The sequence below is a fragment of the Lipotes vexillifer genome, unplaced genomic scaffold (assembly GCF_000442215.2).
Source record: "Lipotes vexillifer unplaced genomic scaffold, Lipotes_vexillifer_v1.1 scaffold1306, whole genome shotgun sequence".
NCBI lineage: Eukaryota > Metazoa > Chordata > Mammalia > Artiodactyla > Lipotidae > Lipotes > Lipotes vexillifer.
In genome coordinates, this window is record NW_006786512.1 from 119,217 (window position 1) to 132,206 (window position 12,990).

The window sequence follows — 12,990 nt, forward strand, 5'->3', positions numbered from 1 at the left end:
GCGCGCGCCGCCTTCCCGGCCGCGCCCGCCCTCCCTCCCGCTTGCTCGCCGGCGTCGCGCGCGCCTCTATGCAAATGAGCCCGGGGCGGGCGGGGCCGACAGGGGGCCCGGCGTCCCGGCCAGAAAGAGCTGGCCCGCGGCGCGGAGGGTAGTGCACCTCCGGCCGGGGAGACTGGAGGACCGAGCCGTGGGATTCCGGCGTTCCGCGTGGTTGCCGGCAGCTGAGTAGCCGCCAGGAAAGCCCCAGGTCTCTTAAGGCCTCTTAGTGGGTGTGGCTTTGGGAGCCGACTTCAGCCAAAGTCGTTTTCTCCTGAGACTTAGAGCAACACTTGGGGCCTAGATTGAACAAGATTTCGAAGGATCAAAGAACATGTCCCGTTTAAAAGAATAAGAGCAAGTGAATTGATGACAACTAAAGGGAAATACTGACAATAAAACAGATTGGGAACCACTCACTCTGGGGAAAGCCTAAGTAAACATAACTTGAGAAATAGGCCCTTAAATTGGCATGCGATGAATACGCTTAATATACTTGTGCTTCGTGTACTGTTATAAAGCTTTTTTAGTAGACTCCACATTCCTAATCACCCAAATCCTTTGTGCATGAGGTGGGGCACAAATGCCAAGGGGGAAAAAATCCATTTGACAGGGCTGGCACTGAATCCTGGCTCAGCTTGCCTCTACATAAACATTTCCAGCCCTAAGAAAGGGTAGCTCTACTTTGAACCAAAATAATGTCTCTCAAACTGAGTCCTGCCATTATGACTATATTGAGCCAAATATTGAGTCACTCAACAAACGTTTGCTGGGCATCTATTATATGCCAGATACAGTCCTGCTTATAAAGAATACAAAGATTAATAACATATAGCCCTTACTGTTTAGGAGTTTACAGATGGTCAGTGCTTCCCCACAACCCCAAACCTAAGTGTATTTTGTTTGTTTGTTTGTGTTTTTAAACCAAGCAAGCTTCCTGTTTAAAAAAAAAGTCTAACAACTCCAAGGTTTAGCTTATCTCATTTAGCTCCCTCTCCACCCTCTTTTCCATTTCCAGTGTTGAATCTCACAGGAGGCTTCCCTTTTCTCCAGTCTCACTAATCATAATATTTGTGTTAAGTATCCAAGTTAATATTGTAGAAATGAGGCAAGTGGACTGGCACATGGAAATTGTTGATAAGGAATGATATATTACTAGTACTCCTAAAGTGAGCTTTTCTGCTGCAGTTGCTTTAACTGTCTGCCACCATCACATCTCTTTCTTCAGTCCGTTCAAAGTTCTTTTAACAATGTAATTGGACATAAAGATTTACAAATTCATATATTGTTTTACTAGCACCTTATGTCCCTGATACTCTGCTCTCTTATTTTATGAAGTTTCTCTAAGTAGGAATCTCAAGTTGTTTATTTTATGTTACTTTTCAACGGAAGGATGTCTGTTTGTAGCCCAAAGTCCCTTAGTTTGAATAAAAGTACTTAAGGGAAAGGAAGACATTTATTTAAAGTGAAGGGATTATTTTCTATTGGAACACATTGTTGTTGACCAAATCCATACTGTTGGAGTGAAATTTAGGGACGGACTGGCCACTTGTAGAGAGGAAGACAACACTACATTTAGACAGAACCCACCACAATAATTCATAGGTATAGGCAGGCACCAGGCCACAATAACAATTTTCTTGAATAAAAAATAGCTGATCTTTGAGCAAGCTCTAGAGTTTCACTGATGCCAATCTAGTTGCAATGGAGATGATATAATAATTTAAAACTAAGGCTGCCAGCTCCCCTAAATAAAGAGATGTTAGGAGAGCTCAGCTACCCTAAATAATGGTGAATTTTGGGACTTCCCTGGTGGTCCAGTGATTAAGAATCCGCCTTTCAATGCAGCAGATGCGGGTTCAATCCCTGGTCAGGGAACTAAGATCCCACATGCTGCAGGGCAACTAAGCCTGTGCACCGCAGCTACTGAGCCCACGTGCCACAGCTAGAGACCCCTCATGCCACAACTACTGAGCCCACGTGCCACGACTAGAGAAGCCCGTGCAACAGAAATAGAGTAGCCCATGCGCCACGCGCCGCTACAAAGACCCAGCACAGACAAAAGAAAAAAAAGGTGAATTTTGCTAGGTTTTTCATCTATCCAAACATAACAAACAATAAATTGAACAAAGGTATTAAAAGTATGTACTGTGGGATGAACTAAGTATGGAAATGAATACAAAAGCCCATGAGTTAGAGCTTCTGCCCTGAAAAACTTTGAAATCTGTTGTTCTGTTATGATGATTGGCTAATAGTATTATTAGATGTTAAAACAAACTACAACTTACTTTTTCCTGAACTGTAGATGATCAGGGTTGAGGGAAAACTTATTAGTTAATGGAATAACAAAAGGCAAACCTGTCAAATAAGATTCAAAAAATATTTGGGAAAAGGAGGTAGAAATAATTCAAAACTTTTTATAATTTTTAAAAATAGAATGCCAGTATAGAAATTTATAACTTTCTTTAGACTGCAAATGATATTTGTAAACAAGAAATAATTTTAACACCTTGGCACAACTATAAGTTGAAAACTTGATAACTGAGTCTAAAAAGAATGACATTTCAGAAAGTGAAATTGGAAGTTAAAGGCTAAGAGACTAGCTGCAAAGGTACTGTCATTAATAGTCACTTTTTAGAGTTGGTTTCATAAAATATTTAATATGAAGCTTGACTGATCTGGAAATTTAAATCTGCTTGTGAAGTCCTTGCCCATGAAAATAATATATTACCCCCAGATGCAAAAATGAAGTATGGGCTTACTAGACAAATCCACAGAAATATGTCTCCAACTCCCAGGCAGCTGACATTGCATTAACTTTGTGGGTGAAAGTTGGAATTATCCTAATGCCTAGCACCCTAATAAACTAAAATGTAGTTATTAAAACAAGAGGCAATTTCCAATGAGCCTGTTCTGCCACAACTCCTGGCCCTCCTTCTATCTTTAATAACATGTTCTTTCTGTTTATATTCTAGCTCCCTCTGATTATTTTACTGACATGAATACATTTTTTTTCCCATTTCCATATCCCACACAGCTACGATGGATGCCATCTTGCAGGAACTAAATCAAAGTGGTGTAGAGCATTAGGATATCACTGACTAATTAAACCAGGAGTGGGGCTCCTCCTAGATTAAGGGTACATACACCATCACTATGATGAGGAATAAGCTGGCATTTATGCCATCCCCGCCTCAAGATGCTCACTTAACATATTTGAAATGAATAGCATAATGAAATAAATGGCACATACACACAAAGGTATTTGAACATCTGGAAATTTTAAGTGTAAATTGGTTTGAGCCTACATCTAGAAGTATAAAATGGTTCTTTATATTTTATTGAAATATTGCAAAACCTACACTTTATAAGTTGTGCTTTTAACTTTTTCCTTGCTAAGAGTCTATATGGGGAAACGGCAGGGGTAGACTGGGCAGAAGTATGAAGGGTTAAGTGTCCAAGTCTGAGCAAATTATGTTTCAGTTGGTAGGCTGACCTGGAAATCAATAAATCAGAAATTATTATTTCAACCCAAGCCACTTATAGTTAGATACTAGATAAATGACACATTTTAGGACTTCTCTATACTGTACAAGTATTATACTCCCTGTAGGAACATTGGCGCTAATTGAAATAAATTCTCATTTTGGTGGAGAGGGAAGAGTGGCATATCAGGAATCCGATGGAATAGCTGTACTCTTGCAATTGCATCTTCCTAAACTGCTCTTCCTCACAGTCTGACTCTAAGTCCTATAAATTATGCAATGCAGATAACAGTGATCTTAGTTTGGGACCACAGTCTTCTTTATTCCCTTGTGAAGGCAGTAACAGCCAGTTTTCTTTTCAATAGATTTTGTAAGGAATTCATGGAATGAGCTGCTCTAGATGTTTAAGGCTGTGAGTGCCCTATTACTGTATTAGTCATGTACAAGCTGGTATTTAGTGGGAAATCTTATGATCAGATGGAGGATTGAACTAGGTGAGCTTTAATGCTTCTTTTAACACTCTAATGTTATGATTTGGAATGAACCAAATTTTAGTTAACAAACATTTATTAAGTGCCTTGTGTTGGTACTAAACTTGCTGTTGCAGCTATAGGAAATATAAGAAAAATAAATAGCACGATTCCCGAAGTATGGAGAATATTTTATTGCGGCAACAGCTACTATTCATTTTTTCAATGAATAAAGCTGAAAGAATGATACCAAAACCTTTGTATATGCCAAAGGCCAAGGCAGCTTTAGGTAATAATTGGGTAAAAACTCTGTGGTTTGTCATATATTCCCATTCCAATGAAAAGTATATAACTGGAAGAGCAAAAATCCTGCCCAGTCCCTCAGCCGCTCACCCCTCCTCTCCTCTGGGGATTTACTTGGATCTGGTTTTTGCCTCCCTTCCACTCAGAGGTCAGTAAGGAAGGATGCTTTGGGTCTGATCCAAAGTAAAGAAAAAATTTCCACTTTAAAAATTGTGGGGCTTCCCTGGTGGCACAGTGGTTGGGAGTCCACCTGCCAATGCAGGGGACGAGGGTTCGGGCCCTGGTCCGCGTGGATCCCACATGCCGCGGAGCCTGCACTCTAGAGCCCGCGAGCCGCGGCTGCTGTGCCCGTAGGCCACAATCCCCGCGCCGGGAGCCCGTGCTCCGGGACGGGAGGGGCCGCAGCAATGAGGGGCCTGCGCGCCGTGGCAGGGGGTGGGCCCCCAGCTCGCAGTGGCAGGGCAGCGGGGACCTAACGCCTCCAAAAATAGATAAATTTTTTTTTAAATTGTGCTGGGAGAAAAACAAAGACCCCAGAATATCCAAAGCAAACTTGAAAAATAACAAAGTTGGAGGACTTACACTACCTGGCTTCAAGATTTAGTATAAAGCTAAAGAAATCAATATAGTATGGTACTGGCTGGCAAAAGGATTGATAAATAGATCAATGGAATAGAATAGAGAGCTCAGAAATAGTTCCAAAATTATAAAGTCATTTGATTTCTAACAAAGGTGCCAATGCAATCCAATGGGGCAAGGAGTCTTTTCAACAAATGACACAACCAGCTAGATATCCATGTGGGAAAATAGAGAAACTTCAACCTCTACCTCAAAACATATACTAAAATAAATTTGAGATGAATCAGAGACCTAAATGCAAACGCTAAAATCATAAAGCTTTCAGTAGAAAACATTAAAGAATATCTTCATGACTCAGAGTTAGATAAAGGTGTTTTAGTCAGAACATAAAAATCAATAACCATAAATTAAGAAATTGATAAAGTAGATTTCACTAAACTCAAAAGTTTCTACTTATCAAAAGACAGCATTAAGAAAATTAATGGGACAAAAAAAAAGAAAAAGAAAAGAAATAGGCAAGCCACATCTAGGAGAAAAACTAGCAAACATATATAAAACAAAGGACTGATATCCAGGATATAAAGAACTCCTAAAACTCAATGGTAAATAAACAGCCTAGTTTAAAAATGGGCAAAAGACGCAAACACTTCACAAAAGAAGATATACAAATTGCTAACAGGCACATGAAAAACTGCACAACATCATTAGTCATAAGGGAAATGCAAATTAAATCACAGTAAAAAGATAGTACTACATACCTGCTAGAATGGCTAAAATTAACAAGACTGAAAACACCAGATTCTGGCAAGGATGTGGAGCAACCAGAGTTCTCGTGCACTGTGGTGGAAGTGTAAATGATATAACCACTTTGGGAAAAGATTGAGCGGGTTCTTATAAAACTAAACATATACCTACACTATGAATCAGCAGTTCTACCTTTCAGTGTTTACCCAAGAGAAATGAAAATATGTGTGGATAAAAAGACTTGGTCAAGAATGTTCACAACCACTTTATTCATAAAAGCCAAAAACTTCAGACTTCCCTGGTGGCTCAGTGGATAAGACTCTGAGCTCCCAATGCAGGGGGCCAGGGTCCGATCCCTGGTCTGGGAACTAGATCCCACATGCATGCAGCAATTAAGAGTTCGCATGCCACAACTACAGAGCTGTGTGCCGCAACTAAGGAGCCTGGGAGCCACAACTAAGGAGCCCGCCTGCTGCAACAAAGGAGCCCATGTGCCGCAACTAAGGAGACAGCGAGCCACAACTAAGGAGCCCGCCTGCTGCAACAAAGGAGCCCATGTGCCGCAACTAAGGAGACAGCGAGCCACAACTAAGGAGCCCGCCTACCACAACTAAGACTCGGTGCAACAAAATAAATAAATAAATAAATATTTAAATAAATAAATAAAAGCCCCAAACTGGAAAAGCCCAGTCGTCCATCAATAGGAGACTGGATAAACAAACTATGATATATTCACAGAATGGAATACTATTCAGCAGTAAAAGAGAGCAAACTACTGATACACACAATGACATGGATGAGTCTTAAAAGTATCATGCTAAATGAAAAAAGCCTTACATGGAATCATATACAAAAGAGCATATACTATGTGATTACATTTATGTGAAGTTCTAGAACAAACAAAACTAATCTATGGTGGGAAAAAGCAGAACCATGGTTGCTTAGGGAGAGGAACTGACTGGAAAGAGGCATGAGGGAACTATCTGGAGTAATAGTAATCGTCTATGTCTTGCTAGGGGCTTCGGTTACAGGTGTATGTATTTTCCAAAATTTAGGGAATGTACACTTAAGGTTTATACATTTCATTGTGTGTCAATTTTTCCTCAAAAGAAAAAAAATCTGTAAATAAATATTGAACTAGGTAGGTAATGACATGAAGTATTTAAGGAGAAGAGTACTGGTATATTAAATTTACTTTGAAATCCATAAAAGAAATGAGACAATGGATGGATGGATGGATGGATGGATAGATAGATAGATAGATAGGTATGTTATACCTAACCTGGGGTGGGGGTGGTATTTAGGAATTCACTGTTAAAATTCTTTCAACTTTTGTATACTTTTGAACATTTTCATAATAAAATGCTGGGGAAAATCGTGCTGGGTCTTTTGATACTGAAGACGGCTATCCAGTTATGTAATTCTGTTATTTGGCTAGAAATTGTAATGGACCTTGTTTCTTAAACACTGACAGGTCTCTGGGCATTGTTGCAGGGTAGGGAAAAGAAACTGAAACTGCTTGACAAATAATATATCTCTAGTATGGGCAGCGAAATCCATGAAGACGATATTGCACTGAGGAAAAAAAAAATGTTTTCCTTAACGGATTCAGACAGTAATTATATGTCCTTGGGAGTTGTGTGTGTTTGTGTCTATGTGTCTGTTTGGTCTAATAGTTACCCAGAGGAAAATGAGAGGAAGAATGTGGAGGTATATTTGCACAATATACTGACAGAAACCTTGGAAGGTACCAGAATTGGAATCTGAAGCCTGCTCTGGAACTCTCCCATTGAAATGCACCTAGAGTGTAAATCTAGGCTGAGAAACTCAAGACTTTGGTGGGAAATATCCTGCAACGGGTCATTGTGTCCTTGGACTGCCCTGTTGGGGGAAGGAGAACTCATCCTAGGATGAAATCAACCCCAGTGAGAAGGGAGTTTCAAAAAAGGGAAGGGCAGGTTTGTAGTGGGAGACCTAAAAAAAGGACTCCTTAAGGAAGAGAGGGCCACAAATCTCAAGACAAGGAAGCTAGGAACTAGGTTATGCCCAGGAAGAAACTCCTTCTGAACAATTGCTATAAAGGAATAATGTAATGCAATGTAGTATTGATCAGCATAAAATTGTACTGACCAGAAAAATAATCAGGAAATTTAAGTTAGAAAGTTCTGGAGAAACAACATGAAAGCGCTAAAACTTGAGGTCAGTTAGACCTTGCGGAAAGAGACAAATCAAGGAGGAAAAGTGGGCGGAATTGTGGAATGATTGGCATTCTTTTGATTGGAAAAGGTCAGAAGCTGAGAACACAGAAGGAACTTGACCAAGAACTGTTAAAAGGTCTCGGTCAGAGTAGTATTCTGCACTTTCCTTTCCCAGTAGCCCTGACAATAGTGTATATAGCACCTTAAAGTAATGACAATATAAGAAAAAAACTACATGAAAATGAAATAAATAATTATGAGGTCTTCACCATGGTATAAGGTCTTTGTACTTCAAAAGATGTAACAATGGATAAGAATAAACATGTATAAAAAGGGTTAACTAGGGGGTCCCCCAGTGGCCTAGTGGTTAGGATTCAGCGCTTTCACTGTGGAGGCCTGGGTTTGGGGAACCATCCTACATGCTGCGTGGTGAGGCCAAAATACCAAAAAAAAAACAAACAAAAAAAGGGGGGTTAACTATATTTTGTGCTTTTGAGTAAGCTTCTGGGTAATGCTGACCTGCTGCTTCTTCCGTGATTCTGGTCAAGTCAGCATGGGAAGAAATCATGGAGTACCAGATGTACGTGGTCTTGGCTGTATTATCTCTCACTTTTACTACTTGGAAAGAAGCCCCAGAAAACATTGCTTATCCTGTTCTTCCATCAGCCTGGATGGATGGATGGGCTTACCTGGACAGTTCAGGATGAGGATGGGTAATAAAATAGTCAGCAATTATACTTCCTTTAATCATCCCCAGCCCCTCAATAAAGCATTTTATGTGAACTAGTTTTGTGTTGATGGTGTGGAAGGAAAATTAAGGCGCAGTAATGGGAAGTGTAGTCTTCCTCATATCACCCCTTCACTGAGATCCATGTGGCAGTAGCAGCAACATCATTTCATCAAAGACACTAGGCTCAGAGTTCTAGGTAGGGAACAGCAGCCAAGTGAGTATAACCCAAGGCATACTGGGTGGTAAAGAGGGGACATGGATCACAGAGAAGAAACTGCTCAGTAGTAGATGAGACAAATCCGCTTTTGTTCAAACTTACTAGAGCACCACGAAGGGATAAAAGGACATTTCATCATATGGAATTCTATATGGCTATGAAGTTCTACTCCATCTCTTAGAGTGTTGGCTTATTATTGATATCCATAAGCAGGAAATATGAAGGGAACATAATTATTCCTCTCCATAAAGATCTTACAATGTATTAAGACAAAACATAGGTAAAACCATTAATTAACAATGCATATGCTTAACTATGTGGTAAATTTATGCAATACAGGTTTAGAAAAAGAAAAAATCAGTTCAAGCTGGGTGATATACAGAAGATTTCACGGAAACCATAATTTGCCACTTCTTGAATTCATGATTTCTCTGTTTCTTCCAGGGTATATCTTATTACCCTATCCCTCCTCCTTCATCCACACCCTCGGCCCTAACACTTATCTAAATGCTTGACATTAACTATGTAAGTACGACTTAAATGTTTATTTATTTATTTATTTATTTATTTATTTATTTTGCGGTACGTGGGTCTCTCACTGTTGCGGCCTCTTCTGTTGCAGAGCACAGGCTCCGGACGCACAGGCTCAGCGGCCATGGCTCACGGGCCCAGCCGCTCCACGGCATGTGGGATCTTCCCAGACTGGGGCACGAACCCGTGTCCCCTGCATCGGCAGGCAGACTCTCAACCACTGTGCCACCAGGGAAGCCCCTTAAATATTTATTGATTATTCTTACCTGGTTGCTCAACCACTAGCCATTAGTCCTGTTATATTTCCTAAGTAAAGACCATTACCATTGTCTTAGTGGCTCAAGCCAGAAAGCTGGGTATCACACTCTTCCTTACCCCTCACATCCAAATAGCTACCCAGTCCTGTGTTTTCCATCCTGTTCAGGCTTTTTTAAATCTCTTCTTTTGATTATAATGGCCTTCATTATGCCTCCTAATTGCTCTCCCACGCCTCCAGTTCTCCACTTTCTGCCTCCTGTCACTATCCTCAAACCCATTCTCCACAGTGCTGTCAACTGCTCGATATAAAACAGATACTAAATTTTGTCACTTCCCCATCCTTCAGTGGCTCTCTAGCGACTTCAATATAAAATCCAAGTATGAGGAAGAATAGAAGCTTCCTGATCCAGCCCCTTCCCCTTACTTATATCTCACTACTATACTTGTTCCTTTAGTCACAAAGATTTTTGAGCTTTTATACTATTTCCTTTACTGGAGATATTTTACTCCACATTTATTACAATTGGCCTATCCTTTAAGATACAGATCAAGAATCTCTTCCTCCAGAAAACAATCCTTAACCCCCCTTTTTCACCTGTCGTAGACCTCCCCATCATATTTATCACATTGTGCTGTAAATACCTCTTTGCTTAATGTCTTTTCCACTGGTGGCTTTCAAACTTTACTGCCCCAGACCTAAATAGTAAAAAATACATTTTTTGTCACAACCCCAGTACACACTGAAGTAAAAACTTCATGAAGCAATATTGAACTTTATTACATGCAACATACTCTGGTATTTACTATTCTATACTATTCTTTTCTTTTTTTTCTAATTCTGTTTTCAACATTCTGAATTGATCTCACGACCCAATGCTTTAAAAATGCTGCAGTAGCGGCTCTTATCTTTTCTGGCTCTCCTTGCTCTCTCCTTTTCTCTTCCAGAAGCATGGCCTCTGGTGTGGCTGTCTCTGATGGGGCCATCAAAGCATTCAATGACATGAAGGTGCATAAGTCGTCAACACCAGAGGAGAAGCGCAAGAAGGCGGTGCTCTTCTGCCTGAGCGAGGCCAAGAAGAACGTCATCCTGGAGGAAAGCAAGGAGATCCCGGTAGGTGATGTGGGTCAGACTCTAGACGACCCCTACGCCACCTTTGTCGAGAGGCTGCCAGACAAGGACTGCCGCTACGCCCTCCATGACGCAAACTACAGACCAAGGAGAGCAGGAAGGAGGAGCTGGTGTTCATCTTCTGGGCCCCTGAGTGTGCACCCCTTAAGAGCAAAATGATCTATGCCAGCTCCAAGGACACCATCAAGAGGAAGCTGATGGGGATCAAGCAAGAATTGCAAGCAAACTGCTCTGAGGAGGCCAAGGACCGCTGCACCCTGGCAGAGAAGCTGGGGGGGCAGCACCGGCATCTTCCTGGAGGGCAAGCCTTTGTGAGCCCCCTCCAGCCCCCTGCCTGGAGCATCTGGCAGCCCTAGACCTGCCCATGGGAGTTGCAGGCTGCCCCCTTCCTGCCAGACAGGAGGGGCTGGGGGGATCCCAGCAGGGGGAGGGCAGTCCCTTCACCCCAGTTACCAAACAGCCTCCCCCCTCCTCCCTCCATCCCTGACGGTTCTGGCCTTTCCCAGACCAATTTTTTTTTTTTTTTTTTTTTTTTGTTTGCGGTCCGCGGGCCTCTCACTGTTGTGGCCTCTCCCGTTGCGGAGCACAGGCTCCGGACGCGCAGGTTCAGCGGCCATGGCTCACGGGCCCAGCCGCTCCGCGGCATGTGGGATCTTCCCGGGCCGGGGCACGAACCCGTGTCCCCTGCATCGGCAGGCGGACTCTCAACCACCGCGCCACCAGGGAAGCCCCCAAATCGCTTTTGATCTTCTGATTCCTCTTGGGTTGAAACAGACCAATCTCCCCCCAGGAACCCCTGTTTGTGGGGGGGACCTGTATTTTTTTTAACAACACCCCAGTTCCCCACTTGTTCCTCCCTTTTTCCATGCTGCCAACTTCTAACCGCAATAGTGACTCTGTGCTTGTCTGTTTAGTTCTGTGTATAAATGGAATGTTGCGGAGATGACCCCTCCCTCCCTGCGCCGCCTGGTTTCCCTCCCCTTTTCCCCGGTCACAGCCACTCTTGGAAGCAGGACCACTAAGGGACCCTCAATTAAAAACAAAAAACAAAAACAACGCACAACAATGAAAAGGCTCACTAATGGGGGAAAAAAATGCTACTGTAGACTGTGAACTCACATAGATTCTCAAGTATAGTAGATTCTAGCTCAATACGAGTAATTAAGAAAAAGATAAAACAAAAATCTTTGTATCCCTAGCAAGTAGCACAGCGCTAGACACATAACAGTGTTAAATAAAGATGCTTAATAAAAGAATAAATGCACACTTCTGGGGCAGACCATTTTCATGAATTATGTTTCCCTCCATCATTTCCCTTTTTAAGAATAAGAGTTTCTTACAAGATATTATATGTAATTTTACATTACAAAATATACCCGTGTAAGCAAAGATACAGAGACAGGCAAAAATGGAGGACTTTAAAAATTGCTGTATTTGAAGGACATAATGAGATAGAGAGGCATGATTGCCAAAGGCCAACTGTTTGGTCCTCTCAAAAAAGGCCTAATGTGGTAAAGTCACCAAGATCAGGATCTGGTTAGAAATTGTCTTCTAAATGACCCAAAGATCACTTACACTAACCAAATTCACAAGATACTGGTGAATACCTAATATTAACTAATATTTATTATAGAGTACTTACTATGTGTCAGACAATATTCTAAGCACTTTTTATGACTCTGTTCTCAAAAAAACCCTGTGAAGTATGATTATTTCATGCTATTATCTCCATTTCAAAGATGAGGAAACAGACTGAGATATTAAGCAAATTTCCCAATGTTATACAGCTAGGAAATGGTAATAAAATGGTTAGTAAAAGGATTGTAATAAAAATGTTGTGAAAATCTCTCAGAAAATAGGGCAATACACAAAGAATGGGAGAAAAATATTTAAATATAGAGAACTAAACCAGGGGGCCTAATAGTTGACTACAAGGATCTCCAGAGAAAATAGAGATTTTAAATTACGGGGAAGAAATTATCAAATAAAAATAAGAATTTTCCAAAGCCAAAGGATGAGTTTTGAGTTTCAAAGTATCCTCTGTGTATCCAGAACAATGAATGAAAAAGGTTCAATACCAAGGCACATTATAAAATATCAGAACATTGGAGATAAAAAGAGGATCTCATGTAGCTGGAACACACAAATCCATGTACTAAAAGAGGAAGTAAAATTGCCCTCTCACTATCACACCAAGTAACCCACTGAAGAAATTTTTGCCTTTTTTCCCAACAACCTTGGGCTCATGGTTTTTGAGGTCCTATATCCGCGGGAGGAATGCTTCCATCAGAAAACACCATCAAGGTTCAG

The 12,990-nt window shown here is 41.2% G+C and overlaps 1 pseudogene; it reads left to right on the forward strand.

Moving 5' to 3' along the window:
* The first annotated feature begins 10,500 nt into the window (after positions 1-10,500).
* Positions 10,501-10,995, forward strand: LOC103076286 (cofilin-1 pseudogene; annotated as a pseudogene).
* Positions 10,996-12,990: the final 1,995 nt, after the last annotated feature.